Here is a 16,031-nt window from a genome sequence, read left to right as displayed (position 1 = left end):
CCAAAACGTGCTGCTGCTGGGCTCCGGCAGGCTGGGGAGCCGCGGCTCTGCTCTCAGGAGCCTCTCTGGGTACATGACACCACGCTGTTCTGGAAGGAGGAGGGAGGAAGTCAAGTTACAGGAAGGGGCTTACATCCCTAAAAGCCTTTGGAATTCTCATTCAAACAATTTTATTCCCAGAGCATGAGTGAATTTATATTTTAGAAGGTAATGACAGAAGAACAGCTACTATTTATTGAGGGCTTCTCTTGTGCCAGACACTGTGCTCAAAACGGTGCGTGTGCTGGCTCGCTTAATCCCTTCACAGCCTTTCGGAAAATGAGAAAGCTGAGGCTCAGAGGAGTTAAGTGACTTTCTCAAGCCAGAGAGCAAGGAAGTTGTAAGGATGAGACGTAAACCAAGCCAATGTAGCTCTGTTTTTAAAATTTCTATTTATCTTTTAAACATATTTACCTGGTATGCCGGGTCTTAGTTGTATGGGGCACGTGGGGTCTACTTCTCTGACCAGGGATTGAACCTGGGTCCCCGCCATCAGGGGCGCAGTCTCAGCCGCTGGACCACCAGGGAAGTCCAGCTAGTGCAGCTGTAAAGCCCGCGTGTTCCGCCCTCAGACCACGTGGCAGAGAGAAGCGCTTGTCGCAGAGACACAGGTCTGCGCATGCGCACACGGCGGATGTGGCGGTGCGGCCGGCAGAGCTGCGGGTGTTCGGGGGCTGAAAGCTCGAAGCACGCTCGCTGAGCTGCGCAGGAAGGAGCCCCGGACTCAGGAGACACCGGAGCCGCCACGCTGCACAGCCTGGCTGGGGCTCTCGGGGACCCCCGCCCGACTCTCCTCCTCCACACGGGAGCCTGGACCCCACCAACTCCAAGGTCCTAACCTCCCACTATTCTAAAAGCCATAGGCGGAGTCCACTTATAATCCCAAGGGTAAAGTAAACAAAATGTTTATAAGGCTGAAAAATTATAGGGCAGACACGACTTTACTTAAAAAAACACGAAACCTCTCAGCTGGAATTAGATGGCATCTTAAAGAGAAAACCCTCTATTAAGGAAAATATGTAGTAATCAAAAGCTTGGAGAAGAGGCTGAGAAAATGCCTTTCTCTACGGAAAACCTGGTCCTGGAAGCTGCTGTGAGGAGGAGAAGGCAGAGAGCCACGTGCAAAACATCTAAAGACTCAGGATCCCAAGGTCAGGAAGTGTGACTCCAGCCTCCACTGGCTCCTTCCAAAACCACTCAACAGAAACACACAACCTACGTGTGCCTGATGGCCTGCCCAGACTTCAAGATGAGTTTCCCAGAGCTCCACTCAACCCAGGGTCTCTTTATCTTTTTATTTTATATTTAAATCCTTATGTGCATGCTAAGTTGCTCTCAGTTGTGTCCGACTCTGTGTGACCGTAGGGACTGCAGCCCTCCAGGCTCCTCTGTCCATGGGATTTCCCAGGCAAGAATCCTGCCATTCCTTGCTCCAGGGGATCTTCCTGACCCAGGGATCAAATGCGCATCCCTGCACTGGCAAGTGGGTTCTCTCCCACTGAGCCACCAGGAAGGCCTTTGACATGTGTAACTCACACTCAGTGTTTCTGTTTATAGGAGCCACAACAATCTAGGTGGAGAGGGTTCCGTTGGGCTTGATAGAGACAATAATAGCCCATGCATTGGGGTGCTTGGGGGTATTTAGAAACAAAGCAATAATCAGAGGCTCACCCTGGGTGACTTAATGATTGGATCTTTTATTCAAATCACTTTAACAAACGATGGAGTCTTCCCACAAGCCCTGGGCACTCTGCCAGGCACGGTGAGCAGTTGGGAGATGCTTTCGCTCTGGTTGCTCAGAGGATTAGCTGGAAAGACCTTTCCATGACCCCTCTTCCCTACACGTATTCTTGTTGTCCAGTCGCTCGCTTGTGTCTGACTCTGCGACCCCACGGCCTGCAGCATGCCAGGCCTCCGTCCTTCACTTCTTGCATCTGCCTAGATTAGTAAGATTTGCACGTGTTCAGGTTGTAGGGAACAGCTGGGATCATTGTTCGCATCTCAAACTGGGCTGTGGACCTCTGAGTGTCTGAGGATGTGATCTGTGATAGATATTTTATTAATTTCATACTTTCATTTTGTTGCTAACTTTAAAAAATTTCTGTCATACAAAGTGAAGTAAGTCAGAGGAAAACAAATATTGTATATTAATGCATTTATATGGAATCTAGAAAAATGGTTCTGATGAACCTGTCTGTAGGGCAGGCGTAGAGACACAAACGTAGAGAAGAGACTTGTGGTCACAGTGGGGGAAGGAGAGGACAGGACACACTGAGAGAAGCACTGACGTGCACACACTCCCGCGTGCAAAGCAGATGCTTGTGGGAAGCTGCTGCAGCAGCGGGAGCTCGGCTCGGTGCCCTGTGCTGACCTCGAGGAGGCGTGCAGGGGTGGGGGGCGCGTGCACACGCACGCTGATTCACACTGTGAAAGGGCAGAAACCGACACAGCCTTACACGGCAATCACACTCCAGTTAAAATTCTTTAGAAAATACTAATGGAAGTAATCCCAGGGTCATTCGATGACCACTTTAAAAATAAATCCTGCTCCCAGATTAAGGTGTCTGCATTCGTGTTTAAAATCTGTCACCCGCGTGTGAATGTGTGCATGCTCAGTTGCTCAGCTGTGTCGGACTCTGCAATCCCACGGACTGTAGCCCGCCAGGCTCTCTGTTCAAGGACTTCCCAGGCGCGAGCACGACAGTGGGTTGCCATGCCCTCCTCCAGGGGACCTTCCCCGCCCAGGGGTCAGAGGCTCCCCCCTAGGCCTCCTCCGGTGGCAGCGGGTTCTTTGCCCCTCGCGTCACCTGGGAAGCCCCTCCAGCCCCCAGGAAGACACGTATGTCAGGGAAAGCAACAGTGGAAAAGCTGGCTCCCCTGGCAATCAGGGCTATATGCCCATGGCAGTTAGCTTCAGTTATGCTAAATGAAATCTTAATTCTGTCAGTTTTCTCACTTATTTTAAAAGGAGATGTTTATTTTGGCTCCTCCGGGTCTTCGTTACTACACTCAGAACCCTCCATCCTCGCTGAAGCACGTGGCTCTTCAGCGGCAGCATGTGGGATCTAGCTCCCAACCAGGGATAGAACCCAGGGCCCTTCCTCACTGGGTCTCCTGGGAGCTTCCGCTCACTTCTTTTTGACTTCTAAATTTGTCCTTATGAATCAGTGTATAAGGGCTATGTGTATAAAGGATTAAAAGTGGAGTAAGTAATATTCAACCCACTCTAGTACTCTTGCCTGGAGAATTCCATGGACAGAGGAGCCTGGAAGGCTATAGTCCTTGGGGTTGCAAAGAGTCAGACACGCCTGAGTGACTTCACTTTCTTTTCAAGTAACATTACTATGAAAATTATTTAAGCGAATACAGAGATCCACATGATATTTTCCCTTTCTGTGTGTGTGCTAAGTCACTCAGTCGTGTCCAAATCTTCGAAACCCCATGGACTGTAGCCCCCCAGGCTCCTCCGTCCATGGGATTCTCCAGGCAAGAATCCTGGAGTGGGCTGCCATTTCCTCCTCCAGAGGATCTTCCCGACCCAGGGATCAAACCCGCGCCTCCTACGTCTGCTGCGCTTTCGGGCGGGCTCTTCACCTCTCAGTTCAGTTCAGTTCAGTCGCTCGGTCGTGTCCAGCTCTTTGCGACCCCATGAATCGCAGCACGCCAGGCCTCCCTGTCCATCACCACTAGCGCCACCTTAAAAAGGCCCAAGCGCTGCTCAAGCTTACAAACACGCAGGCAGCAGGAAAGGGGGCAGTTAGTCCCACCCCGCCCCTGGGAGGCAGGTTGCTTGTTAACAGGAGCTCAGAGAAACGAAGCAGAACTGTCCCATTTTGTGTCAAGAAACCTGCATCTCCTGGAGCAGTGGATTTCAAAAGGGTCTCCTGGAGCTCAGAGAATAATTAAAGCTAGATACTCCTCACGCAGTTCTGGTTGATATGTAAATTTTCATCATAAGCTACAATAGTCACAAAAGATGTACTTTCCAGGGTGCTTGTTAATATTGGTGTTTGAGAAACAAACTGACCCAGAATGAAAACCTCCATCATTCATTTAAAAAAGGATGTGAACCCCATTTTTATTGAATGCTTGGGACATCTGTGTCATTCTTTTTTCTTCTCAAACCTACATTTCCATTCTACTTCTCCCACAGAATTTTATTCTGATGTAAAGTCTGTGCTTCAAGGTAGTAATTGATTGCTCAATTATACTTCTCTGCCACAGATGTATGCATATAAATTGGAATTTTTAGCTGTTTAAATTTCCAGTGACTGTGAAGCATTAAGCATTCATTTTCATATGGATAAAATGGAGTTATTGCTATAATTATTAGTTCACAATTGATCACAGCAATATAAATATATTACAAATGTTGATTTGATATAGAATCGTTACATATAAAAAGTCATTAGAAATGCTTCTCTTAAAGGTGGGTTCATCCACAGACGAGTATTTCTGACTGCTGCAGTAAGACGGGTGCAGCTTCACTCCTCTTTATAGTTTCTGTTTATACGTATGTAAGTTCTACAGCTCTCTGTTCCCATAAACAGAGAGCAGGCATGTTGTTACACCAACGGCACTCAGTCCTTTGAACTTCTTCCAAGAAATATTTCAAAAATCACATTCTACTCCATCTTCAAAAATTATTCTATTAATCTATCAGCTGATAACTCAGTTAGGTCCTCCTTCATTTTTATTAAAAGCCAAAAAAAAAAAAAAGAGCCCCACAAGAAACCCGTTTGATTTTTAAAAAGATTTGTTATCCAGTCATTGGAGTTCTTTAGTTTCTCAATGTTGGGAAAATATAACCAAAAAGGATGGATATATTAAAACTTAGTAAATTACAACTGACTATACTTATTATTAATATCTATCACATAGGTATTTTATTTCACCCAAAAGATGTAGCAAAATCTAAATATTGTTAGTTAATCTCAGTACGCCTTTACTAATAGGATATTTTTGATAAATGCAATTACCTTATCAAGGGCTTTAAATCTATTTTATTCAAGACGCTGGAGCAATCATTTAGTTCATTTAATTTATGGAAATTGGCTGTCATATAAACGAATTAATAAAATCAGTCCTCTGTTGCCCTATCAGTCAGCCAAGTTAGACTGCGGTTTCCTGTTAGAAAAGGTGTGCTTTCCTTTCTCAGTTCAGGAGGCTGTGTTACACTGTGTCTCCCGGGTGACATCCCTCATCCCAGAGAGCAGCAGGGGAAAGCAGGGAGCCGGGTCCCTGCTTGCCGCTCCCTCCGGAGGCAGGTGTCCGGTCAGCAGTCCCTCGTGTGAGACGTGCTCGCGGGCGCTGTGCTCAGTCGGGCCCAATTCTCGGCAGCCCTATGCACTGTGGCCCACCAGGCCTCCGTCCATGGCAAGAAGACTGAAGAGGATTGCCATTTGATCCTCCCAATCCAGGGATCAAACCCACTTCTCCTGCCTTGGCAGGTGGGTTCTTTATCGCTGAGCCAGCAGGGAAGCCCGTTTACACTATACTGTAGTATATTAAGGGTGCAATAGCATTGTGTCTAGAAAAAAGTACATACTTTAAAAGCGTACTTTATAAAAAGTACATACCTTTAAAAAATGTTTTATTGCTCAAAAATGCTCACCGTCCCCTAAGCCTAAGTCATAGTAATAACATCAAAGGTCATTAACATCAGATCACTGTAGCAAATACAATGATAATGAAAAAGTTTGAAATATTGCAAGAATTACCAAAACGTGACAGAGTCACAAAGTGAACAAAGGCTGTTGGGAAAATGGCATGGATAGACTTGATCCATGCGGGCTGTACAAACCCTCAATCTGTAAAACCCGGAGTATTTGCAAAGCGAATAAAACAAAGTATGTCTGTACTGCAAATTTTAGTTCAGCCTAAAGAAAAAGCTCCAAGTAATTATTGGTCAAGGTTCTAATCCAAATTGCGGAGAGAGACTCTTTGCTGGATTCACCCATCAGTGATTATGTGAGGAGGCATGAAAAGCCAGCAGTCAAGACAAGGAACCAATGAGGTAACCCTGGAAGACGGCTCCACCGCCTCCAGCAGCCTGCAAAACGGAACAAGGCGGCCCGGGACCCAGGAAACACACTCTCCTGGAGCAGAGGCCAGAGCGCTTCTCCCAGGACTTCGCTTGAGGTGTGTTTCGGGAGCGTAAAGACGCAAAGGATCGCTGCAGATGCCCTTGAGCCCGACAGCGGAGGGGGAGCCGGGCGTCCTGAGCTGGTCTGGAGGGCGAGGCTGCGGGGCTCTGTAGGAGGCAAAAGGAGAGCGTGCTTGCCGAGCGGCTGCGTCTCAGCGCTTCTGAAGCAGGTGGAATCACAGCCCCTGTCCCCTCACCATGGGAACTTCTGGGGTATAAGTACTTCTCTGCATATTAAGAGGACTATTTATAGTTTTCGCCGAAAGGCAATTATGTAAAGCGCTACTGTATTACTATGTATCTGAACAATACCAGGCGTGTAGGGACTGTTTGCAAAGATCTCAGAGCAGTTCAGACGCTGGCCGGTGCGCCTCCTCCGGGCTGGAAGGCATGGATCCTTCTCCCGCTGCAGCAATACCCCGGGACTCCAGCTCCCACGCGCACTGACGCCCCGGGTGATGTCACCAGGCGTGTCCGCCCCGCTGGGGTCACGTTTGCGCCGGTTCTCCAGGCGTGGGGCAGCCGGCGGGAAATGCGAGCTCCAGTGCCTTCCGGGAGGACTTGAACAGCCCTCCTGCATGTTAGGGTGGCTACTCCAGCCTCTCACCTGCTCTGTGGGGCTGATGGAGGCGGCCAGCTGCAGGGGTGGGGGTGAGGAGGAGAGCCGGTCCCGCCGGCCAGGTGTGCACAGCTCCTGAAAGGGGGCCCAAAGGACAGGGCTTTCCAGTCCTACTGGGCAGAGGGATGACTTTCAGTAACTTTGCAAATCAGAGCTTGACTTACACATGGAGGTGTCACGAGTTTCTGGACCTTTTGCTGGGCGTTGCTGGTGGCTCAGTGTAAGGAACCTGCCTACCACTGGAGGAGATGTGGGTTCAATCTCTGGGTCGGGAAGATCCCCTGGAGAAGGAAATGGCAGCCCACTCCAGCATTCTTGCCTGGGAAAGTCCATGCACAGAGGAGCCTGGCAGGCTACAGTCCATGGAGTCACCAAGAGTTAGACACGGCTTTGAGACTCAGCACACTTAGGCACATGTCGTGACTTTCTGGACTTTTTGCTACTTCTTAAACATCTCCATGGGAGAAGGCAATGGCACCCCGCTCCAGTACTCTTGCCTGGAAAATCCCATGGACCGGAGGAGCCTGGTGGGCTGCAGTTGTCGGGGTCCCTAAGAGTTGGACACGACTGAGCGACTTCACTTTCACTTTTCACTTTCATGTATTGGAGAAGGAAATGGCACCCCACTCCAGTGTTCTTGCCTGGAGAATCCCAGGGGCGGGGGAGCCTGGTGGGCTGCCGTCTATTGGGTTACACAGAGTCGGACACGACTGAAGCGACTTAGCAGCAGCAGCAGTAAACATCTCCATTGCAACCAAGCCCTGTTTTCTGAAACAACTCTGGACAATCTGCAGCTCTAATGAACCTTCCCCTCTATCGTGGTTTAAGGAAGTGTTCCCCAACCCTTGAAAACGAGGATGAGAACCCTGATCTCACGGGGACTGTGAGTGTGCAGTCCCGAGCAATCTCTTGTCTCTTTGTCTGTGAATTGCATAATGAAAAACTGCTGGGAGGAAGAAATTAAATTCAAAAGTAAAACAGTGGGGCCATGAGAAGAGGCCCTTACAGAGGGGAAGGGTGGGCTAAACCCTGTTGGCTTAATAAAGAGGAAAGTGTGGGTGTGAAAGGAGGGTTACAGAGCAATTAGGAGGCTGGTCATCAGGAGGGCAGTTAAAGCAGTGACTAGTGTTGGGGAGGAGGGACACCCCTGCTGCCGCTGGAGACGAGGAACCAGGAAATCGAGAAGGAAGCTGGGAGGTTGCTTATAATGCAGCCCATCCAAGCATGTGATTTAATTTCATCTTGAACCACCCAAATCCTCTCTTGAATATTAGGTTCCCCTGACTGGCATTGTGTGTGGAATTCTTGTCTTCATCCATGAAAGAAGAACCCCATCACAAAGGCCCAAAGTAATTATATTTTAAATAAACTTAAGCCACCAATTCTTAAATGGCTCTTTTTAATTTCGAGGCACAGCTTTATACTTAACTGTCATCCCTCCACATTTTACTTCTTGGTTTTAGCCGTTGAGGATTAAGCGACCATTTGGTTGTTAATGTTTTGGCAAATCGGAAATATTTGAAACACTTAAAAGAGGGCCACGTCCTGAGTTAAACCAAAATGCAACTGAAATATCTTACAGAAAATAGTGTTGGATATTCACAGTGTCATATATGGGCTTCCCAGGGGGCCCAGTGTAAAGGATCCACCTGCCAACGCAGGAATATGGAGATGTGGGCTCGATCCCTGGATCAGGAAGACTCCCCTGGAGGAGGAAATGGCAACACCCGCTCCACATTCTATTCGGAGAATCCCACGGCCGGAGGGGCCTGGTGGGCCACAGTCCACTGGGTCACACAGAGTCAGGCACGCCTGAGCGCCTGACCACGAGCCGCTCACAGTGTCAGAGGAGCCTGAGTGTGAGTACCAAGGCTGGCCTTTCCTCAGACTGACAAGCAGAGCCCGGGTGATTGAAGGCAGCAGACCCTGCTGGACCCAAGGTCAAGACCAAGGTCGTGGTCCCTCCTGTGGTGTCCCCTCCTCTTTACTGAGAACAGATAACCCCTCCTCAAAGCAGAAGCACAAAGCCCAACTTTCCACCTTCCAAACCCAGAGCCTGAACTTTCCCCTTTGGACACGTAAACAGAAAGACAGGAGCAGAGAGACGACGAGAGCGCTTCCTTCCTGTGACCTTGTGAACACATCTCCCGATGAGAAGGCAATTCCCCAGGACTCCACTTAACAGTAAACTATTGCTTTAGCGTATTAGCTTGTACCCTAGAGGCCTAAAGGAATTGTGGAAAACTGCCTGATTTACAAAGTGATTTACGCACAGGGGTGTAATCTGTCTCAATAAATCTGAAGTGTCTACAAAATAAGGCACTCCTAAGGTAACACACACAAGGCGATTTCAATCCTGTAATTATTTACCACCACTGGGCTCAGCTTCCCTCCGACTGGATGCTGGAGACAAGGAACATGGCCCGTTTCACTCACTCTGTCACGTGAAGACTGCTTTCCTCCCCTGGAGGGAAGACGGGACGGCAGTCAGGGAAGGGCCCCCTTCCCTCCCCTCCCTCCCCCTCTTGGAGATCAGCCCTGGGATAATCTGGGACTAGGGCGCTCTCGACACTGCCGGGGGCTTTTCACGAAGGACGCGGAGCTCTCGGGCCCACGGTCGGCAGGACGAAGCATGTCTCTCTTTCACCAGCTCAGCTCGCCCTTTCATATTTACCTGCCTGTCCTTTGGTTCTGCAATTGGATTCGTAACTGAAGAGTGATGCTCAGGTTCCGAGACTCGGACAGTTCCTCACCTGGAAATCAGACGCAGCAGCTGCAGCTAGATTTTAAAGAAGTCCTGTCTTTTGTGACTTCATGGAGGAGTCCGAGTTCACAGAACTCTTTTCAACCTTAATATTTATTGAGGGCATTTCCCCAGAGAGCATTTGCTCAGGTTGCTGCTGCCAGGAGCTGGAAATATAGTTCACTTAAAAGCAGTCTCACTTACACAACTTGAGAATATTTATGTCACTACCACTGACTGAATGTTCAGCCCATTTTCTTATCAGCAGTGCATCTTCCCTGAATGAGAAAGCGTGATAAGGACTGCAAGGGCTGAGACACCCATCTAGTAGGACAGAACTAGTCTGCATTTAGGGGGAAGCGGCCACGAGTCTGGAAAAAGCTGCCCCAACAGAAAACGCCTCCTCTGTCTACTTGATCATAATAAAGCTCTGATCAAATTCAAAATCCTAAGACACACACTCAAACTTATTCAGACAAATTACTTCTCTTCCTGAAAACCATTTTGTAAGTTTGCAATTTCAGCAGAGAAAGGATTCCAACCATTTCCTACTAGTTAAAAAAAAAAAAATCTCCTTCCCCTTTCCCACTCCCAAATTCTTCCTAATGAAGATCTCAAAGTAGGAGACCCCAGCCTGGGTCTCCTAAAGAGAGATCAATAATTAGACAGAGACCCATGAACATGTACGGATGTGAGAGTTGAACCATAAAGAAGGCTGAGTGCCAAAGAATTTATGCTTTCAAACTGTGGTGCTGGAGAAGACTCTCAAGAGTCCCTTGGACAGCAAGGAGATCCAACCAGTCAATCCTAAAGGAAATCAGTCCTAAATATTCATTGAAGAACTAACGCTGAAGCTGAAGATCCAATACTTTGGCCACCTGCCTCACTGGAAAAGACCCTGATGCTGGGAAAGATTGAGGGCAGGAGGAGAAGGGGGTGAGAGCGGATGAGATGATTGGATGGCGTCACCAACTCAATGGACATGAGTCTGAGCAAACTCCATGAGATGGGGAAGGACAGGGAAGCCTGGCGTGCTGCAGTCCATGGGGTCACAGAGAGTTGGACACGACTGAGCGACTGGACAACAGCCACAATCCCGGAACAAAAACAGCTCTGGGAGGGCTCAGAAGGCCCCTTGACGGGAGAAACCCGAGGGTAAGTGCCCGGAGTAATGAGGAGCACAGCTTCCCTTTTGCCTGCCTTGCCCATCCTTGAGCCCATGCCTGCTCTGTGCGCGAAGGAAACCGCCCCCCAAGAGCGCCCCTTCACAGGAGAGAGCGAGAGGGCAGTGAGCAGCCTCCCAGCTTTGGGGCCTGCACCCCAATCTGCTTTGCTTGCACCCCCTCATGCATCCTCAGTCCCTGCAGTTGTGTCCGACTCTTTGCGACCCCAGGGACCGCAGCCCGCCGGACTCCTCTGTCCATGGGATTCTCCAGGCAAGGACACTGCAGCGGGTTGCCATGCCCTCCTCCAGGGGATCCTCCCGACCCAGGGATCACACCCGGATCTCATGTCCCCTGCGTTGACAGGCAGTTTCTTTACCACTAGCGCCACCTAGGAAACCCTAAAGTAGCTATAAGTAACATAATTTGGTAATGGATATGTAAAAAGATGGCACGGTGACATCAAACACATAAAATGTGTGTGTGTGGGGGGGCAGTCAGTGGGCAGTTTGCATGTGCAATGGAAATTCAGTTATTACCATCTTAAAATAGACTTCTGTCTCTAAGACACTTCAAGGGAGCCTCAGGGTAACCACGAAACGAACCCTTGGGTAGGCACACACAAGATGAAGAGAAAGGAATCAAAGTTCACCGCTGTGGAAAGTCATCAGTTTACAGAGGAAGATAACAGGAGAGGAAGGGAGGGACAAAAACTGCAGAAGAGCGCGCAAGCAGTCAACAAATCGGCAGTCAGGGCGGCGGCTCACGCCTGCCCCACGCTGGGATCAAGAGGGGTGTGCAGCGTGGCGTCTGCTGTCCCCAAGCTCCCCTCCGGGCCTTGTATGTTTCGTTGTGACCTAGTTCATCGGGTGGATGGCTTTGCAGGGACAGAGGACTGCCACAGGCCTCTCAGGAATGGCGTGAGGACGTCCCTGGCGGCCCAGTGGTTAAGGTTCTGTGCTTCCCCTCCAGGGGCAGGGGTCCCATCCTTGGCCTGGCAACCAAGATCCTGCGTTTCCTGACCCGCATGCCTTGCGGCTGGGCCAGAAAAATAAAGTGAAATAAAGATATGTTTAAATGTTTTAGATAGCCAGCGGGAATTTGCTATCTGACTTACAGAACTCAAACCCGCTGCTCTGTGACAACCTAAGGGGGTGGGACAGGAAGGGAGGTGTGAGGGAGACTCAAGGGGAAGGGGTGCCTGTGTACCTACGGCTGATTCATGCTGATGGACGGCAGAAACCAATGCGACACTATAAAGCAATTATCCTCCAATTTAAAAAAATTTAATTAAGAAAAAAGAATGCTGTGAAATACAAAATTGCTGTTTTTTTTTTTTTTTTTTTTTTTTTAGCTCTAGCAGTTAGGAAAGACCTGAGGGGTACAGAAAAGCCATTTCCAGCCCCAGAAATCACACCTTGCACCAGAGTCACGTTAGGATGATGGAGGGCTTGCTGCAAATCCATCTTGAGCCCCCGTGCAGAGCCGTGAGATGTGCCGTGGGCTGGGGATCCCAAGATGAGTAGTGCCCAGCGCAAGCCCCCAGCCTGCTTTGTCTCTGGGGCATACAGAGACAAACACGCAGACCTCGTTCCTCAGTCGGCAGCAGTGATCTTTGTCGAGGCGGTTTCCAGTTTGTGAGCACGCCCTCAGCCCTGGGTCTGCTGGTTGGGCTTGACTGTCAGAGGTGCGGGGCTCCCATCAGGTGAGAGAGGTGAGACCGTCCCCAGGGAGGGTGAAGGCGGCATTTACCACCGCATGGCCTCCCGGCCTTAGCAACCCACCACGGTTTGGATTTGGGCTTGAAAACTCACAGCGTGTGCAGGGTGGGTTTTCCTGTTTTTACAAGGTGCTGTTTCATCTGGTTTGGTTTTGGTCTTGATAGGAGAAGTTCCAGACTCTGCAAAAGGTACCTAGCATTCGTTCACAGGCTTGTTAAACGTCCCCTTCACAGGAATGCAGAAGGCTTGTTATTTACAGTGGAATTTAAAAAATCACAAAAGCTGATACTAAGATTGTTATGAAAAAATACACTGCGTTTTCATTGCACATGGGGCAATTCGAAAATATAGATCCATTCACTGTGTGGATCGTTCATTTTATTTCTAAACAGTCAGTTGGCTACAGAGTAAGCCGACAGCACTGGGACAACATAAGCAAGGTTACTTACTTTCTGGCGTAATAAAATAAGGTCACCCATCATTTGTACCACATTCTGGCCCCAAATGTTTTACCTGAACCTAATCATCAAGAAAAATTAGGCAATCCTAGGAAGCAGAAGATTCTATAAGACAGTTGGTATGAACTTAAAATCCAAGTAGTATAAAACAGGCAAGACCAAACAGAAGGGCAGGGGGCTAGTCTGTTACAATGTTTTGAGACTGAAAGGAAAAACCAGAAACACAGTTATGAACTGCAACTACAGGGTGCAACGTTTCAAGGTACAAGGACGCTGTGAAGACGCTTGTGGAATCTGAACAGACTGTTCACGATCACGCAAGTTGTCAGGCCCAGCGCCTTGTGACGCCGTGCGCTGCAGCCGAGGCTTCCCTGTCCTTCTTATAATGTTATGTACGTTATTACTATTTATTGTTATTAATCTTAATTTAAAACAGATAATACAAACTTTCTTCAGTGTGATAATAGGGTTGTGGTGGCGTTGCAGGACACTTGCATTTATGGGGAAATGTCGTGTTGCCTGGAACGTCCTTTCCAATGGCTCAGCTGAAGCGCACGTATAGACCAGAAGACATTGCCCAGAGAAGAGGCAGAATGGGCGCCGCTTTCTTGTGGGAGATGGAGTGTATTCTAAGGGGCTCACCCGGGCGGGGTTCTCACCTTTGTTCCTGGCGACAGACTGAGATAATAAAAGGCTTGGTGGTTTGATTCATACTTGGGAATGAATTCAACGTTGTAACTCTGAAGAACCAGCTAAGCAACTTTAGGTGCCAGAAGTGAACGCACCGTCCTTGGAAATGAGAATTGGTGCTGCGGCTTTATGGGCAAACACGCCGCCGGGACTCGTTCTTGTTTCTGAGTCTGAACTGGGGACGGTCCTGCTCCAGAGGTCGTGGGTGCTGTGACCGTGGTCTCACTGCTGGGAGACCGTTTCCGTCTGAAGCGTATGAAGCACGTTCTTACTGTTCGGGGGCCGAGTTGGAGAGGGGAACCAGATCATTTTCAGGATGGCTGTGCACTTCCTTCCTGTCGCAGCCGAGCTTTGGACCCTGAGCCCAGACTCCCCCGCCTCCTCCTCTGCTCCGGCCCGTGGGAGCTGTGATCGCCGGGAGCTGTGATCGCCGGGCGGGGGAAGGGCCGCGTCCACCCCTGGGGGCCGGGAACCAGCCCCACCCGGGCACTGGGTCTGCGCGCTCGTGTGAGGCAGTGCCCTCTGCCTGCTTTGCCCGGGGCCTGAGTCAGGGCTCTGCCAGGCTCACCACCAGACCTGAGACTGCAGAGAAGGCACTGGGCTTTAGGTCACCTTGCAAAAACCAACAGAAGCACTCCTTCGGTTTCTGCCCGGAGTGCTCAACAGCTCTTCAAGGGGATACGCAAGTCCGACCGCAAGGAGAGAAGCGCAGGATTTGTCAGGAACAGCTTGGTTGAGTCAATAATTCCTAAGTTGTTACTAATTTGGTTGAAAATGAGTAACTTTGTAGCACCGTTGATTTCCTTCCTTCCCTCTCTCTTGTTTCTTTTTCTTCCTTCCTGTCAACAAATACTGGCAACCTGTATGCACCAAGGGACATTTTTAAAACCTTTTCTTTCTTCAAGTGCTGTGGTCTATCTTTGCAGAATTTTTCCAGTTGTTTTTCTCCTTCCCCTCTCCCAGTCTGTCTGTGACAGACTTTTCATCCCGTTTTTCTGACTTTGTGTTGGTTTCTTTGTGCCAAGTTGGAAGCAACCACATGGTCCAATAATAGGAATTTAGTTGGAAACAAGTCAAATGGTTAACAATAGTGTGTTGCTTAAATAAATTATAAAGGTGTCTCACATTATATCCTCAAACTTTAAAATTGATAACATTCATTTCTGCCTGTTTCTAAACTTTCATGAACACAGATGAGCAAAGCAAGTTAAAAGTAAATCAGAAAAAAGTTAAACCAACACAATTCCAGGGAATTTTTTTCTGCTGTTTCATCTATGATGTAAGATCATTTTGTTTTTCTAAAATCAGCTGACGTTCACTACATTAAAAGAGGTATTTTTATATATATAGTCAAGCGAAAACAAAACAGTGGCAGCAGTATTTCTAGCCATCTGGTGACAACCATAATTATTTTGGTACCTTCCCAACCAGATGATGTTCTGCTCACCGACCTAAATTCCCCCTCCCCCGCTCCACCCCACCCGGCTTCTGTCAAGCTCCGCAGTGACGCTCATGCAGCTGAGCCCTCAATCCTCATCCCATGAGACAGGCCCCGCAGACGTGTCCACTCGCCCCACGCCGCCCCTGCCACACCACAGGTATTTGTGAGTGGTCTGCGGATAATGCCCACCCCCCCAAGATAGTCCCGCCCTAATTCTGAAAACTGTACCTGTTACCTTTGCATGCTTAGTCACTTGGTCATCCGACTGTGACCCTATGGACCATAGCCTGCCAGGCTCCTCTGTCCCTGGGGTTCTCCAGGCAAGAACACTGGTGTGGGTTGCCATTTCTTTCTCCAGGGGATTTTCCCGACCCAGGGATCAAACCCGGTCTCCTGCATTCGTAGGCAGATTCTTTAATATCTGAGCACTAGGGAAGCCTTTGCAGGTGTGATTAAGGATCTGAAGACAGCAGTTATCAGGGATTAGCCAGGGAGCCTTGAGCATGATGACATGTATCCTTGTAAGAGGAAGGTAGAGGGAAGTTCAGGGCACTCACGGAGGGGAAAGTGATGTGAACGCAGAGCAGAGGCTGCAAGATGCTGGCCTTGCGGGCTGGAGTGATGACCTCAGGCCAAGGGAGGCGGGCATCACTGGAAGCTGGGCGTGACAGAGCAGGCTGGTCTCAAGTCCTCTGCAGTGGGCACTGCTGACACCTGGGTTTCCGCCCCGAGATACAGATTTTAGACTCCAGTCTTCAGAGAAGAAACCTTTCTGTTGTTCCCAGTTGACAGAGGCTTGTTAGCGCAGTCACAGCGATCAATAAGTATTTTTAGACTACATGAAAGAGACACGTTTGTTTTTGCAAAAACGGGTTCACACTGCGCCCTAATCACGTTGTGACTGTTTCCGCTTTCTGCCCAGTCTTGGGAAGCAGAAGGCGGGTTCCATCTTCGCTCAGCGCTTTGCCCTGAGCCAGCTGGCTGCAGCCTCTGAACAGGTACGGAGAGCTGC

The 16,031-nt window shown here is 49.2% G+C and overlaps 1 long non-coding RNA gene across 2 annotated transcripts; it reads right to left on the bottom strand.

Annotated features, from left to right (window-relative positions):
- Positions 1 to 12,048: 12,048 nt before the first annotated feature.
- On the bottom strand, positions 12,049 to 15,290 carry LOC120880863. 2 transcript variants are annotated; one of them, XR_005725138.1, is made up of 2 exons: positions 15,255 to 15,290; positions 12,049 to 12,609 (listed from the first exon to the last, which is right to left on the bottom strand). It is a non-coding gene; the product is annotated as an uncharacterized LOC120880863 (long non-coding RNA). The 2 variants fall into 2 exon arrangements; XR_005725137.1 differs by lacking the exon at positions 15,255 to 15,290 and adding an exon at positions 13,674 to 13,962.
- Positions 15,291 to 16,031: the final 741 nt, after the last annotated feature.

Source organism: Oryx dammah, unplaced genomic scaffold, assembly GCF_014754425.2.
Source record: "Oryx dammah isolate SB20612 unplaced genomic scaffold, SCBI_Odam_1.1 HiC_scaffold_22, whole genome shotgun sequence".
NCBI lineage: Eukaryota > Metazoa > Chordata > Mammalia > Artiodactyla > Bovidae > Oryx > Oryx dammah.
This window is presented reverse-complemented; position numbering and strand designations above follow the sequence as displayed.